Below are 19,020 nucleotides of genomic sequence, written 5' to 3' on the forward strand. Positions count from 1 at the left end.
TTTGTTTGTTTGCTATTTGTGAGGCTAGGGTGTATTGGATAGGCTCTCTGATGTAGATTGGTGTGAGTAAGTTAAAATATACCCTAATAATAATTTTTATTCAGTGGGTCCCCTTGTCTAGGTCAAAATCAGAAGCGATGGCTGTAAACATAAGTCATGGTCTGTATCAGCTCATAAGAAAGTGCCTGAGTTGGTCAACATGTTTCTTGCCTTAGTAGTCAAAATGATCAAAGGCAATTCATCCGGACCAAAAATTCCTAACCTACACAGTGATTGCGACCATTATTGTAATCAATGTATATTTATCCAACCGCTACCATACAATTTTTTTGTAGCAACAAGATTTATACCTTTTGTGATGGTGAAACAATGACCTGTAGTGGACACATAAAAACAATTTAGGCAACCACCATATGGTTAAATGAGCCCAGGGATTACAAATGTTGCCAAAAACACACATATTTGCGAGTTAGCCATTAATGGTAAAAGTAACCAAGACTAATAAAGTGACACACTTGAAGATACCCCATAATAATAAGAACAAGCACTGTGGCGCTTTTTTACAAGCCCCTTGTGCCACCGATCCGTCACTTTTAATATGGGACATGAGCATTAGGATGTCCCCATCTAGGTCCCTTGGCGATTATGCAAATGAATCCACCAACAACACAGAGAGAAATCAAGATGTTTTTTGGAATGGTGGGCTACTTTCGTTAGTGGATACCCAATTTCCCTAGTGGTTAAACCTTTACAGAGGCTGACATACAAGGATGTGTTGGATCCGGTACCTTAGGATTATGATTGCTTGGTGCACTTACTTACATTGTGAGAAAGTCTCTGTTGTTCCCCAGCACTGAGAATGTATGATTACAATACATAATAAGCTTTCTTCTGCAGTGAGAGAGAGGGTTGTCCTCTCTCAGTGTTTACGCAATGCAATTGCATGAAGGTGCTCAAAGACATGTTGCATAGTTCTCTGCTACACTTGATCTAGTAGCTGCAGCGCTGCCCGGAAGTCTCAGATCTGTGTTGGCAACAGGTATCAACATACCGAGGTGTGAAAGCATTTTACTGGGCCATCCATTGACTGTCTTTTATCCCCACTCCATTGAATATTGTTAACCAGAAATCGAACACATTTGAAAAACAACCGCCTCACCACGTGGGAGCAAACAATACTTACAGCAGAGAAAGTCACATTGACACACTGTGTTGTTTTAAATCCTGCTGCCTTCAAATCAAATCAAACAGCATTTGTAAAGCGCAACACTGTCACCCCAAGAGGTATATGGGTGCAGTGTCTGTGTTGAAGAGCCAGGTCTTCAGTGTCTTTCTGATGTCTGCTAGCGAGAGGCTATAAGGAGCTGGAGGGGCTGGTCATTACAGGTCTTGGCAGTGATCTAGGAAAAGGAGGGGCCACTGAAGTGGCTGCGACGAATGCAGGGGGCATGTGCAAGGACAAGTTAGGAAGAGCGCAGATGTCTAGAGGGTTAGTAGAAGTTCAGTCACTGGTTGAGGTAGGCAGGTACTAGGTTGTTGGAGGGCTTTACAGGCGTGCGTGAGGATCTTGTACTGGCATCTATTCTGGCTGGGGAGCCAGTGGAGGTTTCTCAGGTAGGGGGTGATGTGGGTCTATTTTGGGCAGTCCAGTATGAGTCTTGCTGCAACAATCTGCATGGTTTGTAGTCTTCTCAGGAGCTGGGTGGAGAGGATGGCATAGAGGGCATTGCCGTAGTTGAGGCAGCTTGTAACGAAGGCCTGAAAGACGGTCTTTTGGATGTTAGCAGGGATTCATCTAAAGATTCTGTGGAGCATGCGAGGTGTGTGAAATCTTAAGGAGGTGACTGTGTTGACTTGTCATTTCATGGTCAGTTGGCTGTCGAGGATGATGTAGAAGTTGTGTGCATGGTCAGTGTAGGTGCAGGTCCGAGTTCTGCAGGCCACCAGCTGTGGCCCAATTAGAGGTGTTCCTCCCGAAGATAAGTACCTCAGTTTTGTCGGAGTTGAGCTGGAGACAGTTGTCTCTCATCCATTTGCTTATGTTAGTCATAGCATTGCAGAAGCTTATTTTGGTGTTGGAGGGGTCCTCAGGGAGTGAGAGGATCAATTGAGTGTCCCCTGGGTAGGAGATCATGTTGAGGGCCTGAAATCTGACGAAGTCTGCGAGTGTGAAGCAGAAGGATGATCCTTGTGGTAAGCCCCATAAGATATCTTTGGGTGTGGAGGTGAAGGGAGGCAGTTGGATGCTCTGTGTGGCATTCTGCAAGGAAGGGGGTGATCCACTTGAGGGCCTCTTGCTGAATGTTGTAGAATCTGTAGATGAGGGTGTTGTGGGAGATGGTGTCGAAGGCAGTGGAGAAGTTGAGAAGGATCAGGGCCACGGTTTCTCCACTGTCGAGGCGTGTTCTGATGTTGTCTGTGGCAGCAATCAGTGTGGTCTCAGTCCTGTGGTTTGCCCGCAATACTGATTGTTAGGTGTCCAGTAGGTTGTTAAATTCCAGGAATTAGCTGAGCTGCTGGTTGATGGCTTTTTCGAGTACTTTCGCTGGATAGGGGGGCAGGAAGATCGGACAATTATTTTTGAGATTGCTGGGGTTGGCGGAGGCTTTATTTTTAGGAGGGATCTGATATCTGCATGTTTTCATTTCTCCTACAAGGGAGCTGAGGAGATGGATTTGTTGAGGATGCTGGTGAGATGCGTTCTTATAGGGCTCGTTGCGAGGTTGTATGGGTTGCAGGGGCAGGAGTCGGTGGTTTCCCCAGACTGAATAGAAGACAAGATGACTGAGGTGGTTAGAGCAGCGAGAGGAGACCAGATGGTAATGGTTTGTCTGGTGTTCGCTGGTTCATTGAGTTTGTTGACATTGAGAGTAGTGGATTGGAGGTGCCCTACCATAGAATGACAATAATGATGGTGAATTAGAGCATGACAGTCTTGAACGTTACACCAAGCAAAGACCAGACGTACAAGATGAGCCACTGCCTGAATCTGATTTTGCACTGTTTGTGGCTGGCTCGTGTATGCATCGCAGTCTGTACAGTTTCAGTACTAGTTGAAGCGTCCTGGCTTCAATGAGTATTTTCCGCACAAGTAGCTGAGTAGATTGCTCTTACCAGAGCATGCTGTGTTTCAGACCAGCTCAATGTGATATTTTTCACTGATAGTCAGGATGGCTTCGGTGTTGTGCATGACTTCGGATAATTATGATACCAAAAGGCGGGGGGGTTATGACTTCTTCACGCTTCCCCATCCGAAATGGTGATCAAGTGAGGAAACTTCTTCTTGTGTTTCAAATGTCTGACCAAGTTGCAGTTTTGAAATACTCTGCACACCATAGTGGTGATGATTATGTAACAGGGGCAACGTGTATGCTGAAGAGGTCGCAAAGTATTGTGCTAATAATGTTTGTACCTTTAATGGGGAGTATAAGAATGAAGGAACATTTGAGACCAATTACAACCTTTTGTTAACAACTGCTGATACATGGGAGGAGGTGAAGAGGCTTCAGGATGAGATGTCAGAGGGATAACAACAAAGATGGGTCAGAGCAGGTTGTCAAGAGAGACAATGACATTTGGACTTCAAGAGATGGAAGACCTGTGTTACCAAATACTCTTTTGCCACCAATGGCTAGGCATTATCTCGGTCCTGCTCATGTAAGGAGGGATGCCATGGTAAACTTGGTTTAATCCTAGGTTCCGATTGATGGCAGAAGCATTGTGTCACAGAAGTGTTGTGTGTCAACAGAACAATGTAGGAAAGAGAAGTACAGTAACACTGAGCCACATAGGAAGATCAGGCGGTCCATTCAACAGGATGCAGTGGATTTTATCGAAATGCCTGTGTGCAAAGGGTAGAGATATTTCCTGCTGATTGTGTGCATCCTCTCGCATTGGGTTGAGGATTACCCAACCAGAAGTAATGACAGTCTCACATTAGCCAAACTGTTGTTGAGGAAGTTAATACCGTGTTCCAGATTTCCAACTTCTCTAGAGTCAGACCTCCGAACACACTTCAACAAAGAGATTTTGATAGTGTTGTGTACAGCTTTACAAGTGGAGAAGAAACTACATTGTAACTACTGACCTAAGGCTTCAGGTCTGGTTGTAGCAGATTAATGGCACGCTGAAATCCAGACTTCAAAATTGTGCACGTTCACATCTTTGAAGTGGCATGTTGCTTTGTCTCTTGTGTTGATGAGTCTTTGCATTATTATTGATCGGAGGATAGGATTGTCCCCCCATGACATTATTATGGGCAGAGCAATGAAACTGGCAGCTGTTCCTGCAAATGTGCCTTTTAACATTACAGATGACATGATTCTCAATTACTGTAAAGGCCTGGCTGAAATGGTGCGTTCTGTGTCTCATCAGGTTAAAGTGGCCACAGCCCCACCTCATCAGGACCAGTGCCATGACTGTACTCCTGGAGACTGGGTCTTGGTGAAGAAACATGTGAGAAAAGTTTGTCTGGAGTCCACACACATGGCACTTTTCAGTTGATACTAGTCACCACAACTGCTGTGAAGTGTGGCAGACTGCCCAACTTGGTGCACGCTGCCCACACTTGCATAGTTCTGTGTCCCCTTGATGATGTAACAGCACCTCTGCCAGAAGTGCCAGTGGTGGTTAAGAGAACACGGTAGCAGGTTAGTAAAGCTGCAGGGGACCAGCAAAAGTCTGAAACAGCACTTGTTCGGCATGAGGGGGGTCTAGATGAGTCAACAGTCAGAGCTGAGACATGAGAGGCGTTTTCTATGGTTTAATGGAACCAGATCTGTAACCTGTCGAACCACGACTGGCAGATGGAGAACAACGGCAAAGAAGGCAAGAAAGTGGGAGACTGAATCTGCCAGATGAATGTGAGCTCCAACTCATTCCAGAGGATACTGAGGATTGAGATTTGAGTGTCGGAGGAGGTGCAGGGCTTATACTTAGGAGATCGAAAAGAGCTAAAGTGCCCTATCGGAGGTTCTCATTCCCTGAATAGACATACTTTGTTGCCAATGACAGAGATCGAGAGTTCTGGGAATGTTGGAATAACCGTGCAGATCGAACTGAACCTCCTTGAACTGAACTTTCTGCTCTAACTGCATTTTGAATTGGCTCTACCATCAAACAGACTGAGACATTTCATTCTGGATGTGATTATCAGCACATTTGAGGAGAAACAAGAGTACCTAGCACCAAGTCTGCTGAAGAACAAGGAGTATACCTAAGGAAGACTCGCAAAGACCTTGTAAATAAAATAATTTAATTTCATTGCATGAACTTTGTTTTGCGATTTCCACAGGTGGAGGCCAACAGAAAAGACCCTGATGCTGTTGCTATGTTCCACCCAATAGTATGATTTTAGGACGTAATGGAAATTAAGTTTGGTCCCAGTCGATGTAGGTATATAATAGCAGACATATTAATAGTCATAGTTATAGTACTAATTTGTATGCTTGTAGAACTATATCCACCTGCTGATAATAGTCTGTACTAACTTGCTGATCAAGAGCTGTATGTAGATTTATCGAGTGAAGATTATTCACAAATCAGTTTGTGAATATGTTGACACTATGCATGTGAGGGACTATTATGACTGCATGCAGTTAACTGCATCAGTTGCAGGAGGTATCACCTATCACCAAATACCTTTAACATTTGGTGTTATTTGTAGTTTTCTACTGAGCCTTTTCTATGGACAGGATCATTTCCCAAATTATTTTTCAAATTATGATTTGCTCTTTTTAGAAGTCCCTTTGTTTAAAGATTTGAATTGACATTCTTTAGCCCAAGTCACTGACATCGCTAAAAGGTAATTTACATCTACAACAACACTAGATACCACCTATGCTCATAGACGTAAATTAACTTGAATATTGACAGATATTGAGAAGAGATTTTTAAATCTGATGGAAGATAGGAAGAGGAGGTAGATGGTTAAAGCATCAAACTTAACTAGGATACCTAAGTGGACTTAAGGTGCGATTGATCATCGAGCAGCAGGAAATCAAGGAGCATTAGCTTTATATTTGCAACATAAATGGAGATTGTATATGCAGAATACCCAGAAGGAACTTGACACTCTATTTGTGGGAAGGAGTGAATGTGACCATACATTTGAAGTTAATGGAAGTGGTAATTATTTCAGGATGGAAAAAATCCAGTGATTCCTGGAGTTCATTTAATTTGGTGGGAAGTATACTTATTTCAAATTGCCCAAGAAATTGTATGGTACATGCGATTTAGGTGTAGTCTTCCCAAAGATTTATCATGTGGAACATTTCATGATTCAGTGTCGGAAATAATTTCCAGACCCAAGCAAGGAGCTGGTGCTGGTGAAATTGTGAGTGATAATTTTGGTGCAATGATCCCATCTGTAGGGGTGATACTGAATGATATGAAGATTTGAAAGTTGTCGACTGTAATTGGCAACTTGTAGATACTGAAATGGTAGCCGTAAGATCCATGGTTTTACAGCACAGACTTGGTTAGACATCTTGCAAAGTAGGGCGAGTCTGCCGGATTTTAAAGGTCCACAATGATGCACCTACAGTAAGCACTTGAGAAAATACATTAAGAAGAGACACTATCTTGAAACCTCATATGATAATTACTCTTTCTGTGATATCCCTAGTGGTGATATTTAATCAATCAATCAATCAGGGGTTTGTAAAGCGCGCTACTCACCCGTGAGGGTCTCAAGACGCTGGGGGGGGGGGGGGAGCAGCTCCGGGTCAGTTGAAGAGCCAGGTCTTGAGGTCCTTCCTGAATGTGTGCAGGGACGGGGAGAGTCTAATGTTCACAGGGAGCTTGTTCCAGGTCTTGGCTGCAATGTAGGAGGAAGCTCTCCCGTCTGCTCTGTTTCTGTGGATGCGGGGGACCTCTGCCAGGGCGAGGTCAGCAGAGCGGAGGTTCCTCTTGGGTACGTGAAAGGAGACTCTCTCGCTGAGGTATTTGGGTCTGATGTTGTTGAGGGATTTGTAGGTGTGGGTGAGAATTTTAATGGTGACCCTATTCATGACAGGGAGCCACTGGAGGTCTCGTCGGTGTTGGGTCATGTGTTCATGACGCAGAGTCTTGCTTCAGCGTTCTGGATGGTTTGGAGCCTGTTTAGGAGAGTTCTGCTGATTTGGGTATATAGGGTGTTGCTGTAGTCCAGTCTGCTGCATACGAGTGCATGGGCGACAGTCCTTCTACAGTCGGGGGGATCCATTTGAAAGTCTTGCGGAGGATACGCAGGCAGTTGAAGCTGGTGGAAGTGACGGCGTTGATCTGGCGGTTCTGGCGGTTCATGGAGAGGGGAGGCGGAGGTGCAGGGTCTGAGGATGAGGACATTGGTCTACTCTGAGTTGAGCTTCAGACAGCTGTCTTTCATCCAAGCTACGACGTTCTTTCATTCCTTCATGGAAGCAGAGACTGGTGTCTTCGGGATTCTTTGTGAGTGAGTTGGGTATCATCGTAGAAGAATACTATGCTGAGTCCATGTTGTCTGAAGAGGGCGGCGAGGGCGGCCATGTAGATGTTGAAGAGCGTGGGGCTGAGCGATGATCCTTTTTAAGGGATATAAGTGTTTAAAAGCAAGACAAGGAGTGAAAAGTAAGAGGGTGGATGTAGAATTAGAGGAGAGTAAGTGCAGATACTATGATGACACACAATGTCTGGATGAGTCTACACAAAAAATGATGGCTAAATGCACCATCAGATGGGGGTCTGGTGACACTCAATTTAAGCTCCACCCCTGTGCGTCCCTAAGGAGCAATAGTTACATGCATTTGCATAATATATCTGATGTGTGCCTAAACTTTTTTAGTGTACAGTGAAGCATCAAACATACTGCTTGGGTGCATTCACTGTAGGAAGTAGTCATTCATTAAGTGTGTGCTCTAATACCTTCATTATAATGTTATAATTTGTAGCTCTCGTTCACATTTACACTTGTGCCTTTCGAGTTATACTGCTTTTACTGAAATTGCATTTCCTATGCTCTCTATTATAAAACTTTGATTTGGGACAAGGAGCATACCCAGTAGTCAATTGTGAACTTACATATGCTTAGTTTTGAACTGGCATGAGCTTCACAATACATCTGAAATCACATCATTTGCATAATTAACAAACCATTTACATTGGGGCCATCCCATAACAGCACCCCACCCTTGCTCCGGAGGATCACATATCCCTCCCCTGTAATCATTCCACTTCCCCCAAATCTGTGCCCATTTAGTGGGACATCCCCTAGATTCATATACAGTTTTCTCTGTTACCATTCACCAGTCCATGTCCTTTCGCCAGTCAACCAGTACTGGTGGTTCCTTCACCCTCCATCGTAGAGCGAAATTTCTCTTGCCAATTGCCATCCCAAGTGTCACCCATGTCCTTTCTTAGGTGCGTAGGTCAGTAACTCCCCAGGGGCCTCATTTATGAAAAGTGACGCATTGCTGCGAGAAAACAGCGATGCGTCACTTTTAATTTGCGCCCTCCTTGCGACCACAATGATGCGTCATATTTACAATTTGATGCATCATTGCGCAAGGACTTATAGATACGTCAGTATTTCAGACGTATCTGTAAGCGCAAAAGTGACGCATTGCTGGAGTGTGTCACAGAAGTGGCGCAACTCCAGCAATGCGATACTTTTCACATGGGGCAAGCCACATGTCAAAGGGCCTGCGTCAGTCTTACGCCTGCTGTGAGGCAGGCGCAAGATTTTGCGTCACTCTGTAAATATGGCGCAACAAGGCGCATTTTTTAGGCCACTGGTGCATCACAAAAAGTGACTTACCGGCGGCGTAAAAGTGACGCACAACCTCATAAATGAGGCCCCAGATATTTAGGAGACATAGTTTAATATTACCGTTGATTGTGCAGCCCATTTCATGTTCCATACATATCTTCAAGGACGACCAGTATCTCTGGATTGCTGGATATTCCCAAAATGTATGTATAAAAGTGCCCTCTTGTCCACATCCCCTCATGCATCCTGCCTCCTTGCTACAACCATTCTTTACTAACATAGGTCCTGCTATGTATATTTGATGGAGTATTTTCAGCTGCATGAGCCTGAGCATGGAGGATATAGCAATTTCTTTAGGGGAGGCCAAGGTTTCAAGCCATTTGTCATCCTCCAGGCAGACAACATCGTGGTCCCACCTGGCCCTTAGTTAAATAAGAGGGTCTGTCATGTTGTTGACATGTTTTCTATATATTAGTGATATGGCTTTTCCCGGGAGATTCCTGTCCTGGACCCTATCTTCTAGTGGGGTGGAGTCTGGCGTCGTCTCTCCCTTTGCTATCACCGCGAGTAGCACGTCGAATCTGCAAGTACCTAAAATACTCAGTATTGAAAAATTCATACTCCATTTGTAATTGGGCTAAGGTAATACTTTTTCCAGGCTTCAATAGATCCCCAACCTTAGAGATCCCTATTAAGTCCCAACGGTCGAATCCTCGGGTGTGCCACAGATTACCAAGTATGTTGGTATCCAAGAGTGGGGATGCCAGTGTGATCTCACCCTCCCATCCCAGGCTCCTTGCAGCCTTGCAGCCACCCGCCACACTTGGATCACGTATCCAGTGGGCTCCGGCAATTTCTTCCTGGCAGGATTAGTTTATAGTGCCCCTGCAAAACTCCCTCCCGGGAGTAGCCACCTATCAAAGTTAAATTCGGGGTCTCCCTGTGGTCTGTATGTACACTGATTTATCATGGCTAATTGCAATGCCCAGTAATATTTCTTAATGTCTTGGAGGCCAATTTTATGTCAGGACCGGAGGCTCAGATTATGCTTTTCTTCCTCCGCTTTATTCATTACATCAAGCTCACAGTAACCAGAAAAGCAAACAAAAATGATTTTATCCCAAACATATAGGGAAAAGTATCATTTAAACATGAAACTAACGAAAGGCCACATTTAGAACTATAAATCCTATAAGTCCTTAGGGAAATGTTGCAACACAAGTCCTTCCATGAAGGGTAGATAGCACCTTCATTTTCTATGACCTTCCTCTTTCTTCGCTGCTTCACCGTCAGTTAAGTGCTCTTTTGTCTTTCTTGTAATAGAATTGAAACTTACCGTTACAATGCTAGGCAAATTTCGATACCTCCTTAATACCACCTTAATGTATGCTTTTGTATGGCAAATTTAGGTGGTTTGCCATCCCACTGGAGTTCCCTCAGGGCACCATCTATGGTTCAAAAGTAATAAGGCCCCATTGGGTGCGGCGTGTTCTGTAGGACATACAAAAACCGTAGAAGGGATATCATTTTAAACAAGGCAGCACGCCCCAGCAGGGTCAATTGGTGCGACCTCCAGTGCTGGACTTCACTTTTTAGTCTCTGCAATGGGGGAAGAAGAATATGATCATAGAAGTGAGTCGGGTCTATGTTCTCATCTATTAATGTTTACATTTCTTCTGCAATCCTAGAAGCATCTATAATCGTGTATTTACTGTGTACTCAGGCTGTTTATTAAGTTAGCTCAACCAAAGGCCTTATGTATTTGGTCTTCAATGTTTAACCCTCAACGTGAACGTTTTCCTTGTGCTCCAATGTACTTTCTTTTGCAGGTGCATTCTGCACTGTGCATTAGAGATAGTGGGGTCAGGGCAAGACTGAGAGGCACTAACAAACTAAGGGCCAGATGTACGACCATTCCAATTTGTGAGTCGCACATTGCGACGTTTCTTACTCACAATTTGCAACTCGCAAAATTGAATGTTTGAAATTCCCAATGGAGTTGCTTGCGACCTGCCTCATGAATATTCATGAAATAGGTCGCAATGTCCAACCCCATTGGGAATGGCCAGGACTCACAGGGATGGTGGCCTGCTGGGGTCACCAGACCCCTTGTCTGTGACTGCTTTTTAAATAAAAAACAATAATCTATGCTAGTACTGCTACCTCTTTGACTTCTAGTTATCAGCAACTTATTGAAGATTCAACAATAAGATTAAGACTTCCTTTTCTGGCTTGAATAAATCTGGTTCTATTTGTTTCATTTTGTGTATCAAAAAGTTAGACATTCTTTTTACATCTTTATCATATTTTTCATTGTTTCATCAACACAAAAATACATTTCTTATTATATATACAAAGATTCTCACACATCACTGTTTCAACTTCATCCTCTCAACCTCATTCATTCAGCATTCAACACCCACCCATACTACAAATTAACAATAATCCGCAGAAAACTTTCTGTAACAGTTTTGTACAAACAGCTATGGTACAGATTCAAACACAAAAGTTGTAAGTTTTTATAATCAGATTTTGCTTTAAGCCCTATAGCTGAAAATAGTTGGTCTACGCGTTTCGAACTCTATCTTGTTTAGGAGTTCTCGTCAGGACCTCAAAAGCTCAAAGCTTATTATGCACTATTTCTCAGGGGTTGGTAAATTAATCAATCCTTGTACAACGCCCGATTTTTCATGTGAGAATCTGAGAATTTCTATCTCCGTTGTTAGCTTCGTATTCTATTTATTGAAGCCACGAGCACACCGGGTGTGTGTGCCTCCTGTTTCGAAATTGGCCCGCAGACTTTATGAGTCTCAGCCACTTTGTTTAGATTTTGTTTAGATTTTGCGTTCACTTCCGCATTGTCCAGCTCGACCTCGTCGACGTGGCTTCAATAAGTAACATTGTTTTGCGCCACGTTTGCTGTGCAAACAGGGCTTTAAATCTTAGTAAATAGACCCCTGAGTCTTTTGAACGTCATATATCTAAAACAATCAGGTTGTAAAATAAATTAGAGTATGTTTGTAGAGGTGTTTGTTATATTTTTGGATAGAAATGTGTTGGGAGAGGAATGTCCACCGCATACTAAACGGCTGTGTGGCTGAAGTGTGGCTCACTGGTTAGAGCAGCAGACCCTGATGCAGAGATCTGACCCAGGACCAGGGTTCAATTCCTGTCGCGGCGGGGCCTTGAGCTCAAAATGTCCATGGACTCGATAATTCTCGCCACGGTGCCTACTCTAATCATGGGTACCACTCTGCAACTCTGGGCAATAGCTTGCTTAATCTCCACACTGGCCCTAATTGCTAGGGATGCCTGGCTTCACCTTGGGGTGCCCAGGAGTGGGCGCCTCACAGGAACAGGCCAGGATGGGTTCCTCAGCAGTACAGCACGGGGACACACTGGCTAGTGTAACCAGGCGCTTTATAAGCTCAGTTACTTACTTACTTACTGTATAGCCGGGCAATGAGTGATGTAATTTCATCTGAAAGTGTTTTGCTGACTTTTTACTGCCTAACACACTAATCTAGTATGTTCACTAAGGTCTAGACCTTTTTGTTGTAATGCCAGGGTCCAGAACAGGTTGCCTCTTTTGTTGATATGGGACTACTGTCCATGTCCTAGGTTGTTGACTTGATGCAGTGGTAGCACTATACAAATTTGTGTTAGATAGTAATTCCAAACAGCTTTTTTTCTGTGTCAGACACGAGTGTGGCCTAATGCCCTCACTCAGGTAAACGATCTGCTTCAATGTGGCATCCAGCCTCTTAAACTGATATTCAGTGTACTTGTGAGTATGCGTCCATTGTGCACGCCCATACATAACAGTGAGGCTCTGTGTGCACTGTGACCATGTTTGCTGGGGCCAATGTGATCCATTTTGGATGGCCCCAGGTTTAGCATGGCAAGAGATGGAGGACTGTGGAAGTGAATTTCTGACATTTTTGGAGCTGGGCGGGGAAGACCCAGGCCCTGACTTAAGGAAAAATGGGGACTGGATATCCTTAGAATTTCCATGAGTATTTTTGTAGCAAAGGATATTCATTAGAATTACCTAGGCACTGCCATTTGGTACCTGGTAGGGGAAAGGAAGCAAGTCAGAAGATTCTGCAGTTGTTAATGGTGGGGTTGTTTCTATGCAGGACCTGCCCTTGTCTCTCCTTTATTGCTATTTCAGGAAGGCTGATGACAGTCAGTTGCAAAGTTTTCATACTTCATTGTATCAATTTTTTGGCTGCGGCTGTTTGGAGACAGCATCATTGCCCTGTGCTGTGAGAGACATCACCTTGCATAAAGCCTGTGTTTGCACGACAGTCAAAAAGTTACATTTGAAAGTGAACCACACAAAACTGATTCCAGAACCTAAGAGTATAGATCCACATACCCTATCTGATCATAAAGGCGAGACAAAAACAACATCACCTTTTGCTCGTTCCAGGTTCAAGGAAGTGGGTGCTTTCCAGTACTAGAGCTGTTATTAGACAAGGGTAGTGGCGGTATGGCTCTGCGTCTCTCAGGTCCAAAAGGACATCATCTAAAGTCTGTGCAACTTGCTGGCTATACTGTGGGTCTGTATGCAGATTTGAAGTGTGCCTGCCTGCTCAGAGAGTAATGAAGAATACCTGGCCCTCCAGGAGGATAGATTTGAGATGGAGAAACTCAGCCATGTGCCTGGTGTGTGAAACACCCATAAGAAGCTGAATGCCAAGTGGTAATGTCACTTGGACTGACCTAATCCATAAGAGGTCACCCAGTTCCAAGGTATGTGGATCCTACGGTGAACTGCATGGAGAAATGTTGAGCCAAGCTACATCATACCATTTGGCACCCCTGCTACATACCCGAAGGACTGGTGCTGTTGCTGCAGACAAGTGGCGCAATTTCAAAGATAAACATAGGGAGATGATGGACAGAGTGCTAAAACTTTTCAGACCCTCACCCCCCAGTCACATATGGGTTGAATCCATCATCGTTCTTTAACTTACTTCATCACCCAAATTCAGACCCAGCCATATGCAAATCAGTCTTGACCATGTCACTCATGGGAACAGTCTAGCCTGAACTGCCAAGTCAGTTCTTCCGTGGACCGGAAAAAAGCATCATGGGACTGGTTTTGGGGTATCAGGCAGGCTAGCTTGAGTCCAGTGGCAAAGTGAGCCAGGGACCCACTTCTGGGCATACCTTGTCAACTTAGGGCGAGCAAAGCAAACACTAGGAGATGATGGACGGAGTATTGAAACTTTTCAGACACTCCCTGACCTGGCAGTACGGCCTGGACTGTTCCCATGAGGCACCGGATCAAGACTAATTTGCATATGGTTGGGTCCAAACTGGGGTGGCGGAGTGAGCTAATACACGATGATGGATTTACCCAGATTTGTGACTGGGGGTGAGTGTCTGAAAAGTTTCAGCACTCCGTCCATCATCTCCGTGTGTTTCCTTTTTTCGCCCTAAGTTGGCAGGGTATACCCAGACGTGGGTCACTTGCTCACTTTGCTATTGGATTAAAGTTAGCCTGGCTGATGAGGGGTGTTACTACGATACCGGTCCAGGGGGTACCTCGGCCTGGCAGTTCGGGTTGGACTGTTCCCATGAGGCACAGGGTCAAGACTGATTTGCATATGGCTGGGTCCAAACTGAGGTGGCGAAGTGAGCTAAAGAACGATGATAGATTTAACCTAGATCTGTGACTGGGGGTGAGTGTGTTAAAAGTTTCAGCACTCCGTCCATCATCTCCTTTGTGTGTTTTCCACATTTTCAAAGACTCCAGTGCTGCTGCTGAAGCGGGAGATTTGCCCGAGAGAGAGGCAGAAGAATGATAGCACGGTCAAACAACGCTGATGGTGTAAGCTGCAAAGTACACCATCCAGCACAGCCAAGATGCGTTTCCACTGAGCAGGTAACATAAGGCCCAGTTTCCAAAGACTATAATGCAAACATAGAAGCAATGGTGTAAATGAAACTTGAGGTGGCCCCCCTGCAAGGTACATGAAGGGGTCCCGCTCTGTGTTTAATGAGCAGCTCTAAGGCCAAAGTACTATGCTGAAGGGGCCCCCTGCAGCTCAGCGACCCTCTCGCACCGCGGGGGCAACAGGGGCCTGTGTTACGCCACTGCATACAAGGCAATCCTTCAATATGATGTTGTTCTTACCTGTGGGATTCCTTGGGTTTAAGAATAGTTTAAACTGACCTTCAAGATGCACATACAATTTAGTAACTTGCAGCTGTGCCTAATCTTGATTAAAATCACATTGTGGTTCAGACACCACTGACATTGCAGGACACTATAGAGTGAGGAGTAGGGCACTCTGGGTGCACTACTTTATTAAGTGCCAAGAGATAAGGTGGATAACCTTGTAGTCGTAGCCCTTACCTACTTGAGTAAAAGAGTCTTCTGCTGTGATATGAAAATACTTTCATTTTAATAAAAGCACATTATTGGGCTTGGACTTATTGTGTCTGCTATTTGTTTATGTGAGTCCTAAATATATCACCCTCACACTACATCCCTGAGAAGCCTTTGACTGCTCACTCCTGCTACCCTGTGAATCAAGTGAAGAAAGTTTGCACTTTGCCCAGTTTCATGGGCCATAATTGTCTGGGTCCCAGAGCACTAGGTGCAAACGATCCCTACCTCCATTGTTGTGGCACAGTGCCTCTGTCTGCCCTGTGTCCCCACCCCCTGAATGGGTTATGAAAATATTTATCATAGATTCCAACATTTTTAAAACTAGGGAATTCTTCAAGAAAAACTGACTAATTACTTTCAAGTTGATGTATGCTACAGAGGGTATTCCACAATTTTGTGGGGAGGATGACTGCATAATTTGGGTTAAGGTAACATCAGCAGCAATGATTTATACAATGCCATCCCATGCAGTGCTTTTATATCGTTAAGGGTAGGCACCTACTGCTTGTGCTGCAGTTATCAGCCACTGACCAATTTCTATGTCAACTGTGACCTAGCATAAGTGAGTTTACTTTAATTAGTAGGATCACTCTCTCCCAAAGTAATAACCCATGTTTTGACAGTGGTCATACACAGATGATCATGGCCTTCTGGGAATAGGAGAAGCTTCTCACATAACTATCATGCAATTTTCACCTTCCGGGGGGCGGCTCACATAACAATCATGTGAAGTGCAATCAATGCCTTTAGGAATGCTGACATATCAATAATGTGCAGCGTGAATGTGAGTGTGAATTTTGTACAGGAGAGATTGCTCTCATATAGATTGTGCACAGAGTGATCTTTACCTTTATGGTGGAAGGGACTTCTCACATGGACATCATGTGCAGTAAAATAGTGGCCTTCCTGGTGATGGAGAAATAGTTCATGTCCACATCATGCACAGAGTGATTAGGACCTTGAAGATGGAAGAGGCTGCACACATGGACCCTCCTGTACACATCATGCATAGAGCGACAACTGTCCTTCCTGGAGGCTGAGAGACCACTCCTATACTCATCATGTACAGACAGAGCATGCCCTTGAAGGTAGGAGGGGCTTCTCACTTGTGCATCATGTGCAGTGCAATCATGACCTTCTTGGTGGCAGAGAGACCGCTCATGCACACAGGGGTCATGACCTTGAAGGTGAGAGGGGCGGCTCAATCATGACCTTCCTGGTGGTGGAGAGACAGCTCATAGACTCATCATGCATGGTCCAGTCATGATTTGAAGGTGCCTGTTTTCAAGCATGCAGCAGGGAAGCATTGCATTTCTTCAGTTGAAGGTGTAAGAGCCCTACTGTTGGACTGAGGAATGAATTGTAATAATCCTCACTGCTCTGCACATGAAAAGTTTCGAAGCGACACAGTCAATATATGCACAGAGCAGAGCTTTCTGAACGCTGCGGTCATTCTGGTCATTGTTTTCGCATTAATGGAAGACACATCCAATTTATCCTTGAGTGGGTGTCACTTATGCCTATTTGTCTTCCCTGGACATGCATTTTCCTGATTAGGAGCAGGTGACCGCACACAGGTGCAGGGGGAGCTAGCAGTTAGTTTTAATTTGACTGTATCTTTGGTATGCTTTCCAAGGCGCGGTGATGATGTGTGCATGTACATCAGGGACATCAAGGTGACACATCAATTAGATGTAATAGGTACAACACACATGCAGCCTGAAATATATTACTGAGGACATCTGTTTGGGCCTGTAATTACTTGGGCGTAGTTAATTTCAGTGTGTGAAAGACATGTAATAGCTGCCTGTCAGGTTCTTCATATGGAATGATTCATTGGCAGCAAAAGAGGGAACTGACTATCCTCGCTCTCTTCCAAAAAGTTTTGCCCACAAGAGAGATTCTCTAGCTTCATATCCCATTATTCTGCTCATCTACCTGTGTATCTTTAAAAAAAAAAAATGTATTTGGTTATAATCATATACTTTATTCATTACTAGCCTACCCATCATGCGTTGCTGCGATGTCAGAAGAAAGGAAATTTAAGGAAACCCCCTCTCCTCCAGTTTTTCAAGTTCCTACTAGGGGTGGAGTTCTCTCTAATAGCACTGAGGCCCCCATTGAGTCATCTCAAGAATCTCCCACATTAAACAAGACCTTCACTCTCGATAGGTTGACACCTTGTGACAGTGATATTCTGGAGCAGATGCAATCTATCGCAGGTGATAACAATGGGAGCAGGGAAAAGACAGGAAATGGCCCGATACAGGTGAACAGTGACCTTTGTGCACTGCTTTTCTGGAATGTAGCAGGGTTGAGGCAAAAAAATTACTAACCCAGCCTGGGAGTCTGTAGTAAGCGGCCAGGATATAGTGGCCCTGCAAGAAACATGGACTCAGGATCCAATCCATGTAAATGGTTATAGAACCTTCTTTACCCCAGCAGTTGGAGGCCATTTTGGAAGGGCAAAAGGTGGTTTGACTACGTTTGTTTCAAATCAACTTAAAATTAAACAGGTTCATTGTCATTTATATTCTAATTACTTTCAGCTCATAATTCTAAGAGATTTTAAAGGAGCGAAGGTGATTATTATTAATTTCTACAATAATATCCCGAGGGAAGAAATTGTGGTTGCGATGAAGCAGCTCAAGGAGGAAGTCCAGTTAGAGGTAGATAAAAATGACAGAGAACTAGTAATTTTATGGGGGGGGAATTTAACTGCTCACTCTGTACCAAAGGGAGCCAGGGCCTATGTGGCCTAATGACAGAGAGAGATATGTATCGGACTCACTTTGAGCACACTTTGATGGGGGACTTGTTGAATGAATTACTATTCATGTTTGACTTGGGGTTTGCTAATGAAACAGCGCTAAAACCCACACCCTTCGCCCCGACCTTTGTTGGTAGAGGTTTGGTGTCAACCATTGACTTTATTATCTCCTCTAGTAATCTTAATCATAGAGTGGTAGGGGTTACAAATATCCAACTGCCCATAAGTGACCATCTCCCCCAATGCCTCAAGGTAGCAGATTTGTTCCCAGACCCATCTACGGCCGCGCCTCTTGTTGAGGCAGCGGTTGATGTGGTTCTCGGGAGACAAAATGGGTACACACTCAATTGGAGCAAAGTAATCCCCGCAACATTCTTCAAGGAACTCTGGGAGGCGTGCTCTACTAGCTTTATGACCTGTTTGGGAGATAATTCTAGTAATGATCAAATAATTGAGCACTTTGGTATAATAGCTACAAACATAAAAAGTAACTTAAGGGTGGAGGCAAAACGTAGAGGTAAGGGATCCAAGAGTTGGTTCGACAACGCATGTACCAGGGCGCTGAAAAATTTAAAACATGCATGTTGGAACTGGGGTAGCCTGGCCTAGGGCAAGACTAACATTTCAGAGGCACAGTGTAAAGGTTGCAGACCACCCAACAGTAAAACCACGCAATAGCACTCAAAAAGAAAACGCTACACCAAAAATGTGGAAAAATAAGTACTGCTTTATAAAAATAATATTCTCTTTGTTCTCAAAATATATATAGCTTAGAACATTTCAGGTTACTTTAGAATCAGCAGTTATACCTTTTAAATTACTAGCAAATTATCAATTGGCTTCTTCAATACATTACATTTAGTTGCCTTCAATTCAGTATTCCACTTCCCAGGATGTTAACCTGTTCAATAATACAGTACACTTGTCAATAAAATAACTATAACACTTTAGACTTGCTTTCTCAAATCACTGACCAACATCAATTGCGCATTTCATAAGACTCTAGAATCAACTTCAATTGGTTACTATACTGTGCACAATACTGGTCTCTCACAGCACCAACCACCCTCACTTCCTAGTACACAGTTGCTGATGATCCCCTCAAGTTACTCCCTCCTG

The sequence above is a fragment of the Lissotriton vulgaris genome, chromosome 4_1 (genome assembly GCF_964263255.1).
Source record: "Lissotriton vulgaris chromosome 4_1, aLisVul1.2, whole genome shotgun sequence".
Lineage (NCBI taxonomy): Eukaryota > Metazoa > Chordata > Amphibia > Caudata > Salamandridae > Lissotriton > Lissotriton vulgaris.